Raw genomic sequence first — 23,948 nt, 5'->3', positions numbered from 1 at the left:
CAGCCGGTATCTCTGGCCCATAGGACTAGAAAATCCTGGTTGCTTCCTGGAAGAAGTGTTCTTCCCAAGAGGCAAGTCCTCTCTGAAGGCCACTCCAGTGGCTCTTGGGAGAGACAGCCCAGATCAACAAAAGGGAAATTACAGCAAAGCAGGTAGCTTATGACCATCAGTCATTGCGGGGGGGGGCGCGGGGAGGGACTCTGAGGCAAGCTCCAGCCAAGGCTGGAGATGTGGCTCTATTGGTAGTCCTTGTGCTAGCATGCATGAAGCCGTAGGCTCCATCCTTATGAATGTATACATGCCTATGATCCCGGAACATGGGAGGTAGAGGCAGGAGGACCGGAGGTTCCAGGTCAGCCTCCGCTACACAGGAAGCTTGAGTCATCCTGGAGCAGCAGGCTCGTCGCTGCTAGCCGAGCAGGGATGTGACATCTGCAGAGAGCTGGGAGAAAACAGACGCGCTTGTGCTGGCAGAGGCTGAGGGAGCAGGGGATGGGACGGGAAGGAGGGAGCGTGGGAGAGGGAGCCTGGGTGTGCACGGACAGTGCTGAGAGCTTGGAGCACAGTCCACGTCGGAACACAGTCCATTTGACAGGAAGTCACAGTCAGAGACGTGGAGCCAGATGGCGGTGGTGAAGCCGCAGGTCCCGGCCCAGCTTTAGAGGCTCAGGATGAGAGGCTAGAATGTGGGGTACTTGCCCAGTATGCGTAAGTACGCGAGTTCAACCCTAACACCACACAAACGGAGCGTGCTGGCACATGCTGATGATCCCAGCACTCTGGAAGTGGAAGCAGGAGGGTCAAGAGTTCAAAGTCACCCCCAGCTACACAGCAAGTTTGGGGCCAGCTTGATGGATGAGACCCTCTTGATCGATCATTCATTCATACATACATACATACATACATACATACATAGGTTCCAGACCAAAAAAAAAAAAAAAAAAAGGCTCAATCTCTCTCCCCATCTATCCTGAACAACTATAGGTTCCTTGAGGGCAAAAGAGAAGTCTAGTCCTCAGAGGCAGCATCAAGCAAAACAAGGAGCTGGAGAGATGGCTCAAGCTACTAAGAGCTTGCTGAGGTCCTGAGTTCAATCCATATGTCCTCTTCTGGTGTGCAGACATACATGCAGACAAAATACCCACAAACATAAATAAATGAATCTTAAACACGGAAAGGTGGAAGAAGAAGAGGAGGAGAAGCAAGGCACGTCTGCCAGCCGCACGCTGACGCTGGAGGAAGCTGACGACTGCAGCTCTCTGCACGGACGAAGAGTCCATCCCCGCTGCGGCTGGACAGGTCAAGTTGACCGAGTTCATCGCTGACAGTCTGCCTCATCCAGAAGCAGCGTCATCTGGCTCTCCGGGCTCCCTCAGCCTCCTCATCCAGTGACAGAAAAAGAAAAGAAAAGAAAAGAAAAGAAAAGAAAAGAAAAGAAAAGACAAGACAAGAAAAGAAAAGAAAAGAAAAACGGTGACTCGGTGCTGGGTGGGGATGGCTCAGTCAGGAAAATGCTTGCCTTGTGATCACAAGGACCTGAGTTCAATCCCCCAGAGCCCAGGTGAAAAAGCCAGGCGTGGTGGTTTGAGCGTGTAATCCCAGCACTGGGGACACTAGGGACACTAGGGACACTAGGGACACAAGGATCCCTGGACTTCCCCAGCCAGACAACCTAGAAGAGTCATCAAGCTCCAGGTTCATAGAGAGACCCTCTCTCCCAAAACAAGGTAACATACATCTCCTTTGGAAAGGATGGCCAGCGTTATCTCCAGCCTCCATGTGCACACGTGTGCCCAAACACACACTTGAACACATATACACATGCAAAGAAATTAGTGGCTCAATGTCCGTGGGAAGCGGGAGTAATACATGAGCAGAGACAGAAAATCGGGGGGGGGGGGGTCCAACCATTCTCACCCAAAGGTGTTTATTGAGATTTACTACGTACTGGGGTGTGTACTGTGTCATGGGCCACAGAGGAGAAAGGAGGGGCCTGAGGTAAACCCAGGTGAGGACTGGCTGGGGAGTGACCCAGAAGCCTTGGGCGGTGGGCAGAAGAGGCCAGAGGAGCCAGATCAGGGCTGAAAACTTCCAGGGCAGCAAGGAGAACACAGGGTCTGCAAGTGTGTGGGTCAGGAGCCCGCAGAGCTGTGTGTGCTGTGTGTGCTGTGTGTGCCGTGTGTACAGGTACACCTGGAGGCCGAGGACAACCTTGGATGCTGTCATTCAAACATGTCCACCTGTTTTGAGGCAGGGTCTCTCACTGGGCTAGACTTTACCGAGTAGTCTTAGCTGGCCCCGGGAATCCCCTGTCTCTACTTTTCCAAGCTTCAGAAATATACACTTCCAAGCCTGGGATTGAACTTCCAGGTTTAGGGATTGAACTCACGTCCTCGCTCATGCAAGGCAAGTGCTTTACCAACTGAGCCGTGTCCCCAGCCCCCAGCTGGGTTTTGATAGAAACAGAATCAAGTTTGTGGGCTATTTTCACCTTTTAAAAACCACAGGCATCCAACGGGTAGGCACCGGAGCCAAATTTCTGGGAGAGACGGAGGCCCTGTGGGCGCTTCTCCTGACGTCAATACGGGTTTGTCTTCTGTGTCTGCGGCTTTGACGGGAGGGGGCCAGATTAGGGAACTGAGCTACAAAAGTGGGCAGGGAATGAGAGCCAGGTGCCACCCGCTTCTCCGACCAAGGACACTCCTGTTTGGGGTGGTTTCAGGGACCCTGGGGGTAGCGCAGGTGTCAGGACAGAGGCTGAGAGCATCAAAAGTCTTACAAAAAGACATGACCCCTCACCAAACTCCACCCCCACCCCAACGTTCCATCCACACTGCGTTCCCTGACTGTGAAGGCAGAGGGAGTACCCCAGCCTCGAAGGGACAGTCGATGTCTCTGTGGCCAAGCCTGTCATGCCACAGCTTTCAGGGAGGTCCGTCCTGTCTCCCCTCCTCCCTGCCTGCCTTCAGTCACATCACTCCAAGTCCCTGGCTCCTGTGTGGTCCCCAACTGCCCTCTATCTCTAATCCTCTTTTGGTTTTTTTTTGTTTGTTTGTTTGCTTGCTTGTTTAGGTTTTGAGACTGGGTCCCCTGTAGCCTAGGCTGGCCGAGGATAAACTTGAATTTCTCATTCTCCTGACTCCTCAGCATAGGGTTACAGGTGCGTGTTACCACGTCCAGTTTATACAGTATGAGGGACAGAACTATACCCCCCACAGGACTGTGCCAACTGAGCCACGTCCCAGCCCCCTCCTCTTCAAGCTGATCAAGCAACTACTCCAGGTCTCTAAGGCACCGAGATCCTCAGGTGGGGAAAGCGAAGCCTGGAGAGATTGCCAGGAAGAAATCTGGTCCACTTCTCTAGCCCCTAAACCCAGCTTCAGAAGTCAGGGGACAGCGGGCTGCGGGATGAGAGCCAGGCGCAGGTGTGTGGGAAACTGCAGGAACCCCCTCAGCTCCTCACACTTAGCGCCTGTCAGGACAGTCTGAGATCACCACCACCTCCCACCACACCTAACCCACCCACGACGCTCAGCTGAGCACCAGCCATGGGCACTGAGCTCAGACTTCATCTCACCTTGATTCCAGCCTGGATCTGACCTTGACCCCGCCTGAGTCTGCTTTGACTAGACTGTCTGACCTTGAACAAACTTAGCCTGAGCTTGACCTCAGACAAAGGGCTAACATTCACCCTGGGCTGAATTCTGATTCCAATTTATCCTAAAACCAGTTACATTTCCAAAACGTTTTTTCTTACTTACTTTTTATTCATAATCATAGACTTAACTCTGCAATCCAGCTAGACTGGGAGGGGAGTGAGGAAAATGTGGAACCCGAAGAACTTCGGTGAGGGCAGAGATCACAGGGTACCCCGAGCAAATGGGACAGGGTTCCTCCCTGAGCTGCAGAAGGAACGGTCTGTGGGTAAGGTGTCAGCAGCCAGAAAGCATTAGAGTCGTCCACAGTCGGAAATTGTGATCTTCTTGCTGGTCTTGCCATTCCTGGACCCAAAAAGCTCCATGGCTCCCACAACGTTCATGCCTTCTTTCACCTTCCCAAAAACCACATGCTTGCACCCAGCCACTCCGTCTTGGCAGTGCAGATGAAAAAAAAAAGGGAACTGTTTGTGTTTTGGTCCAGCATTTGCCATGGACAAGATGCCAGGACCTGTATGCTTCGGGATGAAGTTCTCATCCTCAGATTTCTCCCCGTAGATGGACCTGCCACCAGCGCCATTAATGTGTGTGAAGTCACCACCCTGGCACACGAGTCCTGGAATAATGCTGCGAAAGGAGGAACCCTTACATCCAAACCCTTTCTCTCCAGTGCTCAGAGCGTGAAAGTGTTCTGCTGTCTTTGGAACGTTCTCTGCAAACAGCTCGAAGGAGATGCGGCCCAAGGACTGGCCATCGGCCGATGTCGAAGAACACGGTGGGGTTGACCATGGCTGCAGCAAAAGGCGACAGAGTACAGCGGCGTCTGCGAAGCCCCTTTCGGAAGCTTAACTCTGGCTTTGGCCCCACACTGAGCCCAATCTAATCTAAGCCCCAGTGCCAACCCCAGACTTCTAACTCTGGCCCCAAAGCCTAGCTCTTGCCCTGCTTGACCCTAGAGCCCAACCCTGGACCGAAGGCTGACTCTGCTCCCAGAAAATGTGGGTTGAGCCCAGAACCCAACGGAATGGCTTTAATCCCAATGTCAGACGAAACCCTGATGCTCACCCATGCCCCAGACTGAATTTGACCCCAAGACGGAGCCTTGACCCAGCTCAAAGAGACCGAGAGACCTTGACGTTGTGCATGGTGGCCACAGCCTGTTGTGCAAGGAAGCTCACCAGCAAGCCTGATGCCTCAGTTTGATCCCTGGGACCCCCATGGCGGAAGAGAACCGACTCCCACAAGCTCTTCTCTGACCTCCACGTGTGTATTGTGGCACGCTATACATGCGCACGCACGCGCGCACACACACACACACACACACACACACATGAGAGAGAAAGTGTAGTGGAGCATGTCTTTAATCCTAGTACTCAGGAGACAGAGGCAGGTTAATCACTGTGAGTTCAAGGCCAGCCTGGTCTATATAGTACATTCCAGGGCAGCCAGAGCTACATAGTGAGACCCTGTCTTAAAATAGTAATGATAAAAACAATTTTGAAAATTTTACAGGCCAGGTGTGGTGGTGCAGCCCTGGGGAGTCAGAGGCAGGCACATCGCTGTGAGTTTGAAGCCATCTTGATCTACATATGAGTTCCAAGCCAGCTGGGACTATCAAGCTTGTGAGACCCTGTCTCAATCAATCAATCAATCAATCAATCACAGGCTGGAGGAATGGTTCCATGGTTTATAGCATGTGTTGCTTGTGCAGAGGACTCCGGTCAGTGACCAGCATCTGCATGGTGGCTCCCAACCATCCTAACTCTAGTTCCAGGGGATCCGATGCCCAATTCTGATCTCCACCAGCACTGGACACACGTGTCAGTAAAACATTCATACTAACAAAACTAGACAAATCGCTCTAAAAAGAATTCACTGGCTAACTTTATATGAAAGGAATACGCTGCTTGTTTGTTTTAAGCATTCATTAGCCACATCTCAAATTTGAGGTTAACCTGAGCTACGTGAGATGCTGTCTGGGGTGGGGGGATATGGGGCAGCAGACACAGTCAGTGTCAGTTGCTCAGGATGGCGGAACACCAGGTCCTGGGAGGGAGAGAAGCCACTGACCAGCTGTGGCCAGTCCCACCCCTCAGCCCGGGAGGTGGAAAGCTGGGCCTGGTTGTGCTCCCTAATAGTCCAGCACCTGGGAAGTTCAAGCAGGAGGAAGCAGGAGGATGAGAGGTTTTGAGGCCAGTCTGGGCCCCATAGCAAGACACTGTCCACCTAGCAAAGGGGGCAGGGAGGTCTGTGGGGCTGGAGTCACAGCACCCTCCTGCTTCTGCTTTGGATGGTGGGAGAGGGGCTAGGCAGAGATGTCCTGGGAGATAACGAGTCCTTACACCCCCCTACAGCAGCTCTACCAGGCAAAAGGAACAGACTCAGGGCCAAGGGAACAGACTTAGGGCCGAGGGAGCGCCTACCCGATACTGGGTCAAAGCCGCCGTGAGAACAGAAGCTGCACTTTCATGTGCCTAGCATGCATCGTGCCATTCATGGGCCACATAGGGGAGGCGCCCCATAACATAAGAAACAAGGGCCAGGGAGACTCAATACTCTCAAGTGCCCTCCAGTCCCTGCAATGAGTCCAGGGCCCCAAGGAGCCTCATGGAGCTTTCCCGTTCTTGAACACGACCCCAGTCCCTGTTCCCTGTAAGCCGCCTCACTGTGAGAATGTGTGCTCACAGCCACTGAAGGAATGTGGTTGTCCAGGGGCCAGTGGCTGGGGATGGGGGCCGGGGAGAGAGCTGGAGAGAGCTTGGGAAGACAGACCTGGCATGTCCTGAGGCAGCCAGCCAGGCTGCACCGGCCTGGCCATTGTTCCCAGCCCCAGGGTCAGGTGCACTGGGCTCCGGCCCAATCCCAGAATGGCTCCAGACTTCCCCAGGCTGCCTGCCTCCCAGACCTTTATGTCTGGGCCCCCGGTTCGGATCAGGAAAAAGACGACGTTTGAGCTCCTTGCCTCCCAACTGGCTCTGTGAACCTGCTCTTACAGCATGGCCCCTCTGAACCTCACATTCCAAGCCCTTCCACGAGCCTTACTCTGCTCAGGCTCCTCCTGTGAGTCACAGCTTTGGATTCAATGTGGATGCCAATAGCTGAGCATAGCTAGATACCTGTTGCTCTCCAAGGGTGGTGCCCAGGGCCCGAGACACCAATGTCCACTAGACGCTTGCTTAAAAGGCACGTGGACGCTGGCTGCTCGTAGTGGTTTACATCTGGAATCCCAGCATTTCAGAGGCATAAGCCGGCTGCCAGCCTACATGACAAGACTGTGTCTCCAAAACAGAAATCCTGGAGACTCGAGAGATGGCTCAGTGTTAAGTACTTTCTGTCAAAGCGTGTCGACCTGAGTTTGTATTCCCAGAACCCACATGAGAGGTTGACTGTGACGTGGAGCGTCGGTGATCCCTGTGCTAGGACCCAGAGACGAGGGGGTTCCTGCGAATTACTGACCAGCCAGACTAGGCCAAAACCATGGACTCCAGGTTCTCTAAGAGACTATCTCAAAAACATGGAGGGCTGGTGAGGTGACTCAGTGGTGGGGTTTTTATGTTGTTGTTTGGTTGGTTGTTTGGTTTGGTTTGGTTTTTCCAGGCAGGGTTTCTCTGTGTAACCTTGGCTGTCCTGGACTTGCAGATATCTGCCTGCCTCTGCCCCCCTGAGTGCTGCTGGGATCACACCGTGTCTGGCTGGTGACTCAGTTGTTAAGAGCACACGCTGTCCTTGCAGAGGGTCCAAAGTTGTCCCAGCATTAAAGCTGCATGGCTCAGAAGGGATCCCATACCTCTTCCCTCTGAGGGCTTCACCCACGTGCGCACTTACCCCACACAGACACACAGCACAGACACACACACACACACACACACACACACACACATACACACACACAGTACAGGGGTAGGTGGGTCATGCAGGTCCATAAAGCAGGTACAGGAAAATTCATGGACTAGAAGAGGAGAGAAGAGAATGTAGGGGAGGGGTGGGGAGGGAAAGGAAGGGAAAGAAAATTATTATTTTTTAATTTAGAAATTGAATTATATTTAGGATATTGTCGTCTTAATATTTTTGAAATTAAATATATTATTGTGTAGTTGGAATGATAACGGCCCCCAGAGGTTCATATATTTGAATGCTTAGTCAGCAGGAAGTGGAACTGTTTGATAAGGATTCGAAGGCTTAGGAGGTATGGGCTTGTTGGGATAGCTGTGACCTTTTTGGAGGAAGTGGGGTGGGCCTTGAGATCTCAAAAGCCCATACCAGACCCAGCCGCCATCTCTCTTTACCTGCTCCCTGTGTCTCGGGGCCAACGCACTTGGCCATTGCTCCAGAGCCACTCGTGTGGGCTTCCCGCTGCAGCTCTCATGGGCTAAGCCTCTGAACCTGTGAGCAGGCCCCCAGATACATGCTTTTTCAATGAGTTGCCTTGGTCACGCTGACTCTTCACAAACCCAGGCTCTCCAGTCTCTTTTAATAAACCTTCAAGGGAATCTGATACGCACCCAAGTTCAAGTTTAGGGATTACTAACCTAAATACAGTTGTGGTCAACACAGCCAACATTGAGAGAAGTGTCAGGTCACCGAATGACTGAATGGGCAAGAAGGTGAACCTCAATAGGGCCTGGAGCTAGAGAGGCCTGCCGCGGTCTGTACCGTCCTTGGTGTGGTAGCAGAAGGGCCGGAGTTCGATTGTCAACACACGCTTCATTTTGTTGTTGTTTGGGTTTGTTGTTGTTGTTGTTTGGTTTTTTGAGACAGGGTTTCTCTGTGTAGCCCTGGCTGTCCTGGAAATTGCTCTATAGACCAGGCTGGACTCCAATTCAGAGATCCACCCCTCTGCCTTCTGGGGGCTGGGATTAAAGGTGTGTGCCACCTCACCCAGACTTCTTGGTGTTATTTTTAAAAGCTGTGAATTATCAGCTCAGCAGTGGGGAGGTAAGGCAGGTGGATCCCTGGGCGCTTTGCAGGCTAGCTAAACTGACCAGCTTGACTATCTGAGGAGCTCCAGACCAGTGACAGACCCTGCCTCAAAAAACAGTGAGCATCATCTAAGAAACAGCACCCAGGATCCTGATCTCACACTTGTACACACACACACACACACACACACACACACACACACACAGAGAGAGAGAGAGAGAGAGAGAGAGAGAGAGAGAGAGAGAGAGAGAGAGGAAGGCCTGGCTATAATAGCCTCAGGCTCCAATAGAATAGTTCCTTCATGCCCACCTGGTGCTAAAGTGTAAGAAAGGATTAAGAGAGAAGTCTTGGGAGTTCTGCATGAGGCATGAGGAGAGGGGTTTGAGTAAGAAACTGAATCTCCATCAGTGGAATTGGGACACCAGCTGGGAGACCAGTCTTACGAGCACCAAAGCTAACTTGTTTATAAATCTTCTATGGAAGCTTGGAATGGTGTGGCATTACACCAGCAGGAAGGCCACACAGTTCAAGGCCAGACTAAGCTGCATTTTGAAGCCGAAGCCATGTCCCAAAATAAAAATTAATAAATAAAATTTAAAAAGAAACAAGCAAGCAAAAATTCCTTTCAATAGAAACCTCCGTTAATGAAGCCTGAATTGGGCTCTAGAGTCTCTATGCTGAGAGTGGGTTTCAAGGACAGCAGACATAGTAGCACGTGGAAAGTTGCCTCTCACTGGGGGAGTCTAGGCAGGTGCTCTACCACTGAGCCACACCCCCAGCCCCTCACTGGGGGAGTCTAGGCAGGTGCTCTACCACTGAGCCACATCCCAGCCCCTCACTGGGGGATTCTAGGCAGGTGCTCTATCACTGACCTATAGCCCCAACCACTTTTCCAACTCTTTATTTTGAGACAAGGTCTCAAATTGTCCAAGCTGGCTTTGAACACTGTCTATAACCCAACAGCCTCAAAGTTTTTATACTTAGTCCTCAGCTTTCCTCACAGCTAGAATGAGAAGCCCTAGCATGTGCATGTTCTGAGTTTTGTTAACTCATCCCAAAGTCTCTCCTTGGAATCAGATGTCACCTGAGTCTGGGAACTTCAAACCAGCTGATGACACAAGTGGCCTCTGCTTTCCGAGCTGCCTGGGTCCTTGCTACAAGTGGCCTCACTGTGACTTGTGTCTCTGGAACTAGTTGGAGAGAAGGATCAGGTCTGTGTCATCACCTTGTCCCAGCAACCAGTTGGCTTGTCTCCCTTCAGGATCAGGGAAGAGGGCACCTGGTCTGGCCAGATGAGCACCCTTGCTCAGCATCAGGGAGCCTTGTGCGGCTGACTCCATCCAATGGAAGTGTCATCTTCTTCCTTTCTTTCTTCCTTTCTTTCTTTGCTTTGTTTGTTTGTTTGTTTGTTTTTCGAGACAGGGTTTCTCTGTGTAGCCCTGGACTTGCTTTCTCTGTCCTGGACTCGCTCTGTAGACCAGGCTGGCCTGGAACTCACAGAGATCCGCCTGCCTCTGCCTCCCTGAGTGCTGGGATTACAGGCGTGTGCCACTGAGCCTGGCTGGAAGTATCATTTTTCAGTCAGCAACATCAAAAGAGAGAGAGAGAGAGAAGCATGTGAGCAAGGTGTAGTAACACATGCCTGTCATCATAGCACTGGGAAGGCTGAAGCAGGAAGATCCCAAGCGTGGGCTACACAGCTGAACCCAGTCTAAAACAGAAGCAAAAAGGAAGGAAACCAATAACAATGGCAAACCCAGAAAACATCGGCAAAGCCATCACTGTTGCTAGACAAATTGCAATTTTGCATCCAGCAATCCTCAAGATGCCCTGTCAGTCTATAATATCCAGACTATGCCCTGCCTGTCCTGAAAACAAGAAAAAAAAAAATCTCGTGAAGGGAAAATGACTCAATATCAGGAGCTCTTTCTCAGGAGGGTAAAAGCTCTTATGAACATTTAGACTGTGAGAACTCCTGTAGTCTGATACAACACTAGCAGTGATGTATTTTATCCCCCAAAACACGGTCCAGGAACACACACTTAGAACACAGAGGGGCTTCCCAGAGTTGTAGTGAGAAAGAGAAGCCAGAGGAAGTCCTTGTTGAAAGGTCTGAGGCAGAGGGACAGGAGACTTAAGTAGAGCAAAGACTCAGCACGGACTCTGACCCCTCTGTCAGCCTCTCGGAGACCCTGTGTCTCTGGACCCACTCAGGTCTACCTGTGATTCCCAGCTACACCCAGCTGCCTTTCCTGACTCCATCTTCTCAGTTTTTCTGTAGCCCCTAAGACTGGCAGCCACCAACCAGCACGGACGCTTCTGTCCTCTGCTGGAGGGCAGAAAACTCTAGCTACAAGTCCCTCCTCGCTCTGATCTCTTGGCTGTCTTGGGAAACGGGACAATACAGGGAAATGTTTGTGCCCAAACAGCCCGGCCGCTCCAGGAACTGTGACCCTGCCCAGGAAAGCCACCACCAGGAGCCCCACCCTGCAGCTGCCTGTCTGCTGGAAGGATAGCCCAGCAGGGGGTCACCAGAGCAGAGCGCAGCCCCAGGCACCCTAATGTGAGAAAAGGGACAGTCCAGGAGTGCTTTCTCTTGCTGTGGACCCACTTTATACATCTGAACGAGACAGAACAGGGTCCCTGTCATGCCAGGCCAGCCTGGGCTACGTAGGAAGTCCCTGACTTAGAAAACACAGGGAGAGATGGATGGCCACAGAAAGGGAGGAAAAGGGAGAGACTGAGATGAGGGAGACAGCAATGGGGGAGAGAGAGACAAGGGAGAGAAGTTGGTCTCAATAGAAACTGGCTGGATTGCCAATATTTATCTAGAAAATCGTGGCCCTGGGTTAATCTGGCCTACAAGCTGTAAAAATAGACCTTTGACTTGACTCGAAAAATGCATTAATTCATTCAACAAGCATTCTGCACCCTTGGACCCAGCTGGGCACAGGAGATCGTGGGTGGACCAGCCCGACTCTGTCCTGGAAAGACCTACAGTGGAAGGAGGGAGTAGAGAAGGACAGAGACAGACGTGTGCCTACGTGGAATTGGAGGGCTCTGTCTGTCCCCAGCTGATTCCTCCTGAGAAACGCCAAGCTTCTATTGGCTAAGCACCCTGGAAACGAACGCACATGAGGGTGCATCGCTGAGAACAGAGCGAGTTCTCCGAGACGTACGTCAGGGTTAGCCCATCACATCACGTGCATACACACACACACACACACACAGAGAGAGAGAGAGAGAAACAGAGAGAGAGACGCACCCACTGCCTCCATTCCGTTTGTAGCTTTTTCAGCCAGAGCCTCATATAGCCTAGGCTGGCCTGAAATACTCAGGGTAGCCAAGGACGCCTTGAACTTCTGTTTCTCCGCTAGCCCCAGTCTCTGTGGTGCTGAGAACAGAACCCAGGTCTCCATGTGTGCGAGGCAAGCACTCTACCGACTGAGCACATCCTCAGCTCCCAGCCCCAAGACTGATTAAACAGTTCCACGTCAGGACCTAGGAAGCTAGTGCAGCAAGTAAGGTCATTTGCTGTCCAAGCTCGAGGACCCGAGTTTGAACTTCCAACACCCATGTAAAAGGCTGGGCACCATCGAATGCATGCCTGCAACCGTAGTGCTATGCAGGAAGGAAGATGAGGGCCTCTGGGACTTGCTGGTCATTAACCTAATTTCAGGGTCATTCAGCTGTGTCCAAGGAATGAGGCGGACCCAGGCTCCTTCGAGTGAATGAATGCACGCACAAACACAACAAACAAACAAAAAGATTCCTATGCCCTTGGGTCCTTCTCCTTTCTGCTGCCCTTCCCATGGTGCTCTCTGGTAATCTCACCCTTGGTGAAAAGCCAACAAACATGAAAAGCAGAATAATTTGGGCCTTTCAGGCCCCCATAATCCTAGCATCCGAGAAGCAGAAGCAGAGGAAGGAATGGTGTCGGCCAGTCTGGACTGCACTGATCTCGATTATAACAAAAGGGAGCCAGGTTATGGGCAGCGCCTGTAACCCCAGCACCGAGAGGCTGGGGCAGGAAGAGGACACTGGGAAGCTGAGATGTGTCTGGGCTCCAGGGCCAGCCCAGGTCTCCTGCTGGGGTGCTTGGCCAGCATGCACAATCCTGGGTTGGAGTCCCAGCACCACCCACAACCCCAGCACTTTGGGAAGTGAAGGCAGGAGGATTGGAAGTTCGAGGTTGTGGGTTATGCTTAATCATCACTGTGACTGCCTCACAAGAAGGAGGAGGAGGAGGAGGGGAAGAAAAAGAGAGGGGGAGCTGGGTGGAGAGAGAGCTCAGTCATTTTGAGTGCTCACTGCTCTTGAAGAAGACCCAGGTTTGGTTCCCAGCACCCACACTGGGCAGCTCACAAGCAGCTGTAACTACAGTTCCAGAAGATCTGATGCCCTCCTCTGGGCTCTGAAGACTTTTGCACACAGATGACGCACAGAAATTCCTCAGGCACACACAGGTGCACATAAAACGATACGTGATATTTTATTTTATTGTTTTAATTCTTTATTAATTACACTTTGTTCACTTTGTATCCCTCCTGTAGTTCCCTCCCTCCTCCTGTCCCAATCCCTTCCTTCCTCCACCCTCTGCATGCATTCCCCTCCCCAAGTCTATTGATAGGGGAGGTCTTCTTTTCCTTCCTTCTGATCCTAGTCAATTAGGTTTCATCAGGAGTGGCTGCAGTGTCTTCTTCTGTGGCCTGGTAATGCTGCTTTCCCCTCGGTAATTAAAGAGCAGGCCAATCAGTTCATGTCAGAGACAGTCCCTGTTCCTATTACAATGAAACCCACTTGGATACTGAACTGCCATGGGCTACATCTGTGCAGGGGTCTTAGGTTATCTCCATACATAGTCATTGGTTGGAGTATCAGTCTCAGGAAAGACCCCTGTGCTCAGATTTTTTGGTTCTGTTGCTCTCCTTGTGGAGTTCCTGTCCTCTCCAGATCTTACTGTTTCCCACTTCTTTCATAAGATTCCCTGCACTCTGCCCAAAGGTTGCCCATAAGTCTCAGCATCTGCATTGATAGTCTGCTTGGCAGAGCCTTTCAGAGGTCCTCTGTGTCAGGCTCCTGACTTGTTCCCTCTTTTCTTCTTCTGATATCCATCTTCTTTGCCTTTCTGGATAGGAATTGAGCATTTTAGCAAGAGTCCTCCCTCTTGCTTAGTTTCTTTAGGTGTACAGATTTTAGTAGGTTTATCCTATATTATATGTCTATATGAGTGAGTATATACTGTGTGCATCTCTCTGCTTCTGGGATACCTCACTCAGGATGATCTTTTCCAGATTCCACCATTTACCTGCAAATTTCATGATTTCCTTGTTTTTTATTGCTGAGTAATATTCCGTTGTGTAGATATACCACAGACAACTTCCTGAACAGAACACCAACAGCACAGGCTCTAAGAGCAACAATCAATAAATGGGACCTTATGAAACTGAAAATCTTCTATAAAGCAAAGGACACTGTCGTCAGAACAAAACGACAGCCTACAGATTGGGAAAGGATCTTCACCGACCCTATATCTGACAGAGGACTAATAACCAGTATATATAAAGAACTAAAGAAGTTAAACAGCAAAAAATCAAGTAATCCAATTAAAAAATGGAGTACAGAGCTAAACAGAGAATTCTCAATAGAGGAATATCGAATGGCAGAGAAACACTTAAAGAAATGCTCAGCCTCATTAGCCATCAGAGAAATTCAAGTTAAAACGACCCTAAGATTTCACCTTACACCATCAGAATGGCTAAGATCAAAAACTCAAGAGACAACACATGCTGGAGAGGTTGTGGAGAAAGGGGAACCCTCCTCCACTGCTGGTAGGAATGTAAACTTGTACAACCACTCTGGAAAGCAATCTGGCTCTTCCTCAGACAACTAGGAATAGCACTTCCTCAAGATCCAGCTATACCACTCCTAGGCATATACCCAAAAGAGGCTCAAGTACACAATAAGGACATTTGCTCAACCATGTTTGTAGCAGCCTTATTTGTAATAGCCAGAAGCTGGAAACAGCCCAGATGCCCCTCCGTGGAGGAATGGATGCATAAATTGTGATACGTGATATTTTAAAAGAAGAGAAATGAAAGAAAAGGGGAACAAAGAGCAGAGAAAAGGGGGGGAAGGGAGAGGAGGGGAGGAGAAGGAAAGGGGAGAGGGAACAGGAGAGAAGAGGAGAAGGGAGGGGAGGAGAGAAGAAAGGAGGGGAGGAGAGAGGAGGGGAAGGAAAGCAGAGAAAGGGAGGAGAAGGGAGGGGAGGGGAAGGGAAAGCAGAGGAGGGAAGGGAGGGAAGGGAAGAGAAGAGGAGATGAGGGGAGGGGAAGGAAGAGGAGAGGAGGGGAGAAGAGGGGAGGAGAAGGGAGAGAATGGGAGGAGAGAGGAAGAGAGGGGAGGGAAGAGGAGAGGAAAGAAGAGGAGGGAAGAGGAAAGAAGAGGAGGGAAGAGGAGAGGAGAAAGAAGAGAGGAGAGGAGAGAAGGGGAAAGGAGAGAAGGAACGTCTGACTTCATGATACAAACAGGTCCATGCGTGACGTGTCACACTGCCACATATGACCCCAGACATTCCTATACACAAACCTGGGTATGTCCACTTCCCGTCTCCAGAAGTCCCAAGGTAGACAGGAAAATACTGGTGACCCCAGGGTCCCTTCTCAGCCTTGCCAGGACTTGGACAGATGCCTGTATCTTCATGCTTTTGGGGACACAGGGCCGGGAATGGAAGGAGCCAGGGAGATGGAGGGACAGCCAGCCAGGGGGGGCAGATGAGGTCAAGGCAGCCAGCCTGCCTGTCACAGCCCCTCACACCCACCTCGCCTGCCAGCAACTGTATGTTTTCATCTTTTCCTTGGAGGGGGAGGGGTGCGGCGCGGAGCCTTGAGTGCTGAATTAAGTGACAATGAATTTGAACCACATGGAGCCCCAGCTTAAGGGGGAAAGTGTTTGGGTCAAACAAAGAGAGAGTTTCCTTAGCCCCCACCCTCACCCCCACCCCCATCCCCACCCCCAGACAGTACAAAAATAGTTCGGGCCCAGGCAGGCTATGACCCACAGGCCTGGCTGCGTGTCATGGCCCCCTGTCCTGGAGAGATACTGCTGGTGGCCGCTTTCCCTGGATGTTGGTTTCGCAATCTTCCCTTGTTCTGGTGGCCTCTTTTTGGACTGGCCTGGTTTGTCTGGGAGAATTAACTGGGTCTTGAGAAGAGGAAAACCAGGAGAACCTCTCCCTATTTTTCTTTGTGTTTTGAGGTAGGGTCTCACAGCCCAGGCTGGCTTTGAACATACGTATGTAGCCAAAGATGACTTTGAACTCATGACCTTCCTGTCTCCACCTTCCAAGGGCTGGGGTTACAGATGTGTGCTACCGTGACTGTTTTATGAAGAGCTGTGAATGGAAGCCAGGGCTTTGTGCGTGATAGGCCACCTGGAGAGCCTGGGAAACTGAGGCAGGATGCATCCTCTCAGGGAACCAACCAAAGTATGGAGATCCAGAGATACCCAGCCCAAGAGACCAGAACTAGCTCAGAGCAAGCATCCCATACCCAGTGTTAGACATGTTCCAGGACTTTGGCAAGGGACAGCAGGAGGGCTCTGGGTACACGGGTGGCTGGGGCTTGATCACGTTGCTCAGAGGCATCTGTTGTTGATCCTGCTGCTGAGACAGGGTCTCCAGCAGCCCCGACAAGCCTCACCCAAACTTACGACGCAGAAGAGGACAGCCTGGGCATTCTCTGTCCTCGCTATGCCCCCTGCTCTTGGGACCCCAGGGCCCAGCCTGTCTGGGACACCATGTAGCCTGGCCTCCTTCCCCGTGCTGGCTTCCTAAAGGGTTTCCGTTCTTTTCGTTCCCATTGTTCTCCCAGCTGCCCAGCTGATTTGCTTCTGCAGGCCCTGACCTACCCTCACCAGCCAGGCTGGGAAGAGCTTAAGCCAGCCAAGCCAGCTAGGAAGCGGGGGCTCAGCGCTGGGCCCCAGCTTTTTATTGCTGTTGTTGTCTGACACGGCTGGACTGCGGGTGTGGCTCAGTTGGTAGAGCGCTGCCTAGCACGCAAGAAGCCCCAGCACCGCGTGAGCCAGGGGTCGTGGTGCTAACCCGCAATCCCAGAGCTTGAGAGATGCAGGAGGTTCCGGAGTTCAAACTCATCCTTGACTACATAGAGGGTCCGAGGCCAGTCTGGACTATATGAGACCCTGTCAAAAAAAAAAAAAAAAAGGAAGACAAGGTGTCATTACATAGCCCACACTGTCCTCAAATTTTTGATCCCCCTGCCTCAGCTCTCTGAGGGACGTGAGTAGAGGTGCTCGCCACCGGGCCGAGCTCAGGTCGATTCCCTCTACAGGAATATGGGGTTGTGCCTCCTCCCAGCCCTCTTCCTAGGGGCGCACAGGAGGAGCTCTCTGAATAGACTCCGCCCGACCCATGTTTCTACCCTGCCTGGGACACTTGTCAGCCACGGGGACAAATATGGTCACTTCAGCTGAACCTCAGTTTCAACGACCATAAATTGGGAGTGCTCAGGACTCTCCTACCAAAGGTGTTGGGGGTGCAGTATGTGGGATGCAAAGTTGTGGAGTCTATTTCCTGGGTGTGGTGGCTCATGCCTGTACTCTCAGCACTTGGCAGGTAGGATGCTACCACCCTGGAGGCAAAAAAAAAAAAAAAAGAACGAGGGTCTCCGAAGCAAACTGGTTAGACTCAGCGGAATTGTCAAGATCTGGGTCCAAGTTAACTGCCCTGTTTCGTTAAAGATGTATTTGCTTTATTTTACGCATGTGGGCGTTTTGCTGCACGGTGCATGGCTGTGCACCGCGTGTGTGCAGTGACCGTGAAGGCCAGAAGAGGGCGTCAGATCCCCCTGGAACTGGAGCTAACAGATGCTATGAGTGGTCACAGAGTCCTCTTGGGAGAGCAACCAGTGCTCTTACGTGATGAGCTATCTCTCCAGCTCCCAGGGGTGATAAAAAAAAAGACACACATACATACCATACATGAACACACAAGAAAAATAGATGAATTAAAAAAAAATCCTTGCCCATGTTCGCTATTATTTGCAAGTGTCTCCAACTCATGTGTTGGTTAACTCACATTTTCCGTGGCCAGGGAGGGGCAAGAGAAGGCTTTCTCAGCTGCTTGCTGCTCCAGGCCCCCAGGCTAGAGGCTGAGGCTGTAAGGAATTCCTTTCAATCCGGGCCAGCGATGCTGCGATAAGCCTGGACCGAAGGAGGCAGTATCACCAGGCTTGGAGAACATGTCCCAGGCCGAGGAGGCCGAGCCAGCAGCCCCAGAAGAGAGGCCATTCGAGCAGGCAGGGCGGGGGGGGGGCTGTTCTCCGTCATCCCGGGATTCTCTCCATCCCTATCTTCCTCACACCTGCCCGCTCATCTCCCGTGCACAGCAAGCATCTATTCCCCACGCCAAGGTAGCCACGCACATGCCTGCATGCACACACGCCCTCCACAGGACTCTGAGAATGAAAGCTTGGAAGCTTGACCTTTAAAGGTTGTCTAACATCTTGGGTTCCTTGCAAGAGCAACCTTTGTCTGCTGGATACTCAGTCCTAAATAGGGCAACGGTCTCAGCAGGCTCAGGAGAGGATGGAAAGAATGTAAGAGCTAGAGGATGGCTGGCGTACAGGGCTCTGAAATGTATCTTCCGGGCACGTCGTGACTGCTGCACTCTTGAACTCACCTGCACAAGATGGGGCCTTCAAAGGCTCCATCATGGGTGTGGGGGGGGCTCATAGGGCCCCACTCCTCTCCCCGGATCATAAGCAGTGAATGGCTACTGGGGGAAGCGGGAGAGTTTCTTTGGCTGTGTAACCACTGGCAAGTTGCCTCTGCCCTGGTAAATGACCACGTGACTCTAATTAAACTCTGTGGGTCACATGCACACAAGAGATGTGAAAATAGAAGGGGGACTCGGTTGGGAATCAGAAAGGGGTCAACATGAATAAGAGGGCGACAAGAGAAGGTGTTGGCGTGACTGTGATCAGAATGCATCATCTACGCACACAAAACGGTGCAGGAAAACCCATTACTGTGGATTTAATGCATGCTAGCTCAAGACGTGACATTTGCCATACTCCTGACAGAGGAGCCTAGCCCCAGCCCTTCCAGACAGGAGTCACCAGGCATTGGAGTCCCAAGTGCTTCCACTCATGGTGCTTGTGTATCCTGAAGCCCGAAGGGTTAGGGCCCAAGCAAGATGGCTCCACAGGTAAAGCCTTCTACTGCCAAGCCCTGAGGACCCGAGTTTGATCTCCAGGACCCATGTGAGCTCTGCAAGTGTCCTCTGGCCTCCACGCATGCCACTCATGCGTGTGCATATACATACATAGAATAAATGTGATTTGAAAAAGTAGTTGTCAGTGACTGAACTGAACAGGAGGCCGTGAAGAGGCTGATGTTTGCCTAGTGTTCAGGAGGATCTGGAATTATCCTCAGTCACATAGGGAATTTGAGGCTAGCCTGAGCTACATGAGACCCTGTCTCATTAAAAAAAAAAAAAAAAAAAAAGACAGTTGTGGTGATGTTAGTTGCTGATCAGGAGGTCCCTTAACTCTGTGGTAGTCATCTTTCCACAGGCTAGCCCAGTTCCCTTGACTGTCTTCTTTCCCAGGCTATCCTCACCCAAGTCTCAGGGTCCTGGGGAAACCACCTGCTCCCATGAGGTAGGCTCTGAGGCCAGGACCAAGGCTGTACCCCTGCCTTCCAGTTGTTGGAACTCCACCAGGCAATCCAGTGGTCCCAGGGGCTCTTTTAAGTGATGCCAACAGACTCTCTCGGGTGGGCTGGTGCAGAGTGGCAGCTGTCAGCAATCCGGGGCGAGGGACATGTGTACAGAGGATGTTAAGATGAATCTGTTGCCAAGGTAAGCCCTTTGGGTGAAGGCCAGGAAACAGTCCCTTTCAGAAATTCTGGGAAACCTCTCTGAATCCAGGACCCCTACCTCAGGGCAAGGACCCCAGGCAGACGGTGGGGATGGTGGCAGACACGGCTCCTGACCCAGCTGGACACGGGCTCCAGCCCTCCAGATGTGCAGCCAGCATTCCGCTGTGGAGACGGGGCGGAGCAGCAGCAAGGGGCCCAGATGGGCCGTGTTAACCCAGAAACAGTTCTTCATGTCCAGATGCTCCGTGTTTCGCCAAGAAGCCAGCTTTGGTCTCCAGATGTGAGCCTGGGCTGGGGTGGGGGAGGGAATGCATTACCCCAGATGTGAGCAAGAGTGGCTGCAGGATCCAGCTGCTGCATCAGGGACCTGAGGGCTGCGCTTGAATTTCTCTGTTCTCTGTAGACCAGTGGTCTCATCTAGCACCCCTAATCCCAGCATTCTGGTCCCTGATTCAAGAAGGCTTGGAGATTCACAAATGCTAAGTCATGGATGCAAGCAGAGCCCTGTGGTGGCAGTAAGAACCAGGGCTGATCTGGCCGGGACTCTATAAGCCAGAGACCAGTCAATAAGCCCCAGTGGAGAGAGATGAGGGATCCGAGGTCCCTCCACTGGGGAGGTCCCTCGGCTGGGAGAGTGCTTGCCTGGCAAGCCTAAAGCCTAAGGTCTGGTCCCTAGCTGGAAGCTCATGTCTGTAATTCCAGCATTTGAGAGGCCGAAGAAGGAGGATTAAAAATTCAAGGTCATTCTCAGCCTTAGAATAATTTCAAGACCAGCTTGACTCGCACACACACGCACAAACACACAGCCAACAAATACATGTAATTTGTTAAATTTTAAGTTCTTTTACTTTGTTGTTGCTGTTTATGTGTATGGGTGTTTTGCATGTTCATATGTCTGTGTACCACGTGTGTGTCTGATACCCAAGAAGGTCAGAAGAGGGCATCCAATCCCCTGGGTCTGGAATTACAGACCACTTTGAGCCGCTGTATGGGTGCTGGGATTTGAACCCAGGTCCTCTACAAAAAGCAGCCACTGCTCTTAACCGCTGAGCCTTCTCCCCAGCCCCTCAATGTAAGTTTTCTCTTTAAGCTTTGACTGCCTAAGGAGAGCCTTCCACCCCCAATCCCCTACCAGGGGCAAAGGTCATAAAACAAGGAGACCCCATTCTCTCCTGACTCTGAGGCACTAAAGCATGGCAGCCATAAGAGGCAGAGGTCAAAGGTCAACCCCATTCAACCGCAGGGCCATTGAGACCTGTGGGTAGACATCAGCCCCTAAGTCCTGCTGAGGAAGGAAGCTGGGAGTGGGGTGCTATGGGCTATACAGTGAGCTCTTTACAACCCCAGGACAGCAGGGTCAGCATCTTGTGGCTTGGTGGGGAGACTGGCTATTGAGCCTCCAGGCTGAGGCCACGTCAGGCCGGAGCTCTGGGGAGGGTGCTGCGCCTCTTGGCTCTGGCAAGCCCCACCTGGAGCTAAGACCAGAGCTGAGTCGGGAAAGAGATGGGCAGTTCTGAGTGGAGTATAAGGACCCCAGAGGATCCCCCAACTTTTGACAAGCCAGGGACAAGGGGGAGAGATGGCGGAGGGTGCTTTCAAGGGTGTGAGGGTGCGGGACAGCCTCTGGTGGAAAGCTACCCAGGCTCCGGTGGACTTGGTGGGGAGCTACTCTCCAGAGAGCCCCATGCCACACCAGCACAACCAAGCTTCCATCCCTAAGCTGGGGGACCTTGATCCCTCACCCCCCAAATCTTCTGTTGTTCCACCTGGCTGTTCATCTCCGGTCACCCCTATGTAGCCCCTGAAATCCTTGCCTTATTTGGGGTCAGCTGGGGTGAGGGCCAGGGGAACAGGGAGAAACTGAAGCAGACCCGTCACCCAGGCTATGGCCCCACAGATAAGAGCAATTTGGGGCCAGAGCTAGCGAGAGGGTCAGTGAAGGGCCAGAGTCTAGGGATGGGCCCCTCACAATCGCAGCGAGACAGCCAAGGGCCCTGTGTGTCTTGGCCGAGGGGGACCCCTAGGCGGCCAGGTAACAATTCTAGCCGCTTCCTGTCGCAATAATGAGAAAGGGGCTGATATAAATACACTCGAAGCATAAATAAATACAGGCCGGGCCCAGGCTGCATAGCAGACAGATTGCGTGGAGCTGCCGGCCGGCCCTCCAGCTTGCTCCCCACCCCCTGCCCAAAGCCTTCCCCCATTCCCTGCTGCTCCCCCACTTGCTTTCTCTCAGCGAGCCAAGGAGCCATGCCACACTCGCAGGCCTGGAGAGATGCACGGGTGACCCTCAGCCACAAGGCCTCAGAACCCTATCACATTGTGTGGCCCCTGGGAAGCCAGCGAGTCTAGAGGAGCTAGCCAGGGCCAGTGGGGCCAGTGGGAGTATCATGGCACATGCATAGACTAAACAATGGCCCTGTGAGGTTGGGGTGCTGTTGTTGATCATAAATGGGGAAACTGAGGCTTGCAGAGTTCACTTGGCCAGTCACTTCACATAGATTCTAGAGCGAAGACTCCAATTGTGCATTGTTATGAGGCAGCTGAGGGGCTGAGGATACGACGGCTCAATGCATAAAGTGCTTGCCAGGAAAGGGTGAGGACCTGAGTTCAAATCCCCAGAACTCACGTAAAGCTGGGTTGCTTTACGTGCTCTGGGGTGAAGTAGGAGCTGGAGATATGAGAATCTCTTGGTCAACTAGCCTGGTGTATAGAGTGGGGAGCATGAGTTTGTCCTAAACGAGGCAGAAGGCAAGGACCAACCCCTGAGGTTGTCCTCCGACCTGCACTGTGCTCCGCACGCCCACACGCACACGCTGAAGTGTGCTGCTAAAATTCCTTCCCAGGGGGAAGTGCGAGCATCTACTCCCCCCTTCCCAAGGTCCCAACAGCAAACCAAAGTTTACCCCAGAGGACGAGTGAGGTTATTAGGCTCACCTTGACAGAAGGGCTATGGCGAGGAGAAAGGGTGGCCCCAAAGCAGCGACCCTGGACGGTCTGCATCCAGCATGGCTGATGGCGCCCCTGTGGCTAGCACCCCTCCCCGAGTCTTCCCCAGCCTATGCACCCGAGCTGCCCCCAAGCCGTGCGCAGCGGGGCAGAACTGCACACAGGTGCCGAGAGCGGCGGACAGAATCCCCGGTGACAGGGTCCAGTGAGCATTCCCGCCTCCGTCTACGAGGGGGAGCTTTGCACACAAGATGGTTGGCTTGTTCAGCTTGTTCAGAGTACATCAGTGAACTGGGGGGGGAGGGGCGGGGAGCAGAACCAGGAAGGGTATTCTAATCTTTTCTCCCAAACCCTGGCCCCAGGCCACTAGGGTCTTTAAAAGGCTGGAGGATTTATCTCCAAGGCTCTAAAGCAAATACAGCAATATCCTGGGGCCTGGGGGCCAGGGGTCAGATTCCATGCAGCTTATGTAAAGGTCCAGTGGCCAGGGCTGTGTACACAAAAGGCCTAACCAGTCTGCAGCTACGGCTTAGCTTTCTCAGTGGGGGCAAGGCCTGGTGGGCCCTCCCTCATTGTGCTGTATACACAAGGAAACTGAGGCTGAGACAGGGCAAGAGCCTCATCCAAGGCCACACGGAGAGGCTAAAACACAGTCGTAGGATCCAAGTAACTTGGACTATGGCCTAGTCCAAGAAGGGCCACCCCACTAACCCCTAACCACGCTTCCCTTGTCAGCTCCCTTGACTGAGCACTTCCTGGAGGGGCTTCCCGAGCCTGGCCACCCCGTTATACCAGCTATTTGGGAGCATGAGAAATAACTGTAATGTCAGGGCTAGCATGGACCAACCAGCGAGACTTTATCTCAAAGAGAAAAGAGGCAGGAGTGATAGTAAAAGTCTTAAACCATAGCGCTAAGGAGGCTGAGGCAGGCCAATCTCTCCCCAGACCAGGCAGGGCTACATAGTCTCAAAACACAGACAATGGCAATAATAAACAAAATACTCTTAACCTCTGAGCTACCTCTTCAGCCCCTCCACTTGCTTTTTGCTCTGTTCCAGTCTAAATGCCCTGAGGCCTACCCTGGCCCCTGGCAGCTCGAGCACCTTCATGGGCCTGGTATCCAGGTTCCCCAACAAGTTGTGGGTGCCCTGGAACCCATAAGAGGCTGCTGTTTCATGGGGAGCTTGGAGGTCATACCACAGACTCCATAACTGCTGCCTTGGACAGAAGGAACTCACTCTGATGGCTCTCGAACGCAGGTAAGTTGCTTCCTATTTGAAGCCCCTGGAGACACATCTAGCCTAAACCATTTGAAGTCGTGAGGGAGGCACCAGCTGCCCGGAAAATGAGGAATGGGGTGGGGTGGGGTGGGGACCAAGGTTCTCTAAACCTCCACACACACAGGGATGCCAGGTCTTGAGCTAGAAAGGGGGTGAGAGGTGATGGCCGACTCTCAGGAGACCAGCCCCTTCTCTTTTCTCATAGGAGACACTCACCCACGGTTGGGGCCAGAGCCTGAGCAAG

Source organism: Meriones unguiculatus, chromosome 4, assembly GCF_030254825.1.
Source record: "Meriones unguiculatus strain TT.TT164.6M chromosome 4, Bangor_MerUng_6.1, whole genome shotgun sequence".
Taxonomy (NCBI): domain Eukaryota; kingdom Metazoa; phylum Chordata; class Mammalia; order Rodentia; family Muridae; genus Meriones; species Meriones unguiculatus.
The sequence above is the reverse complement of the archived record's forward strand: the minus strand, read 5'-3'. Positions refer to the sequence as shown.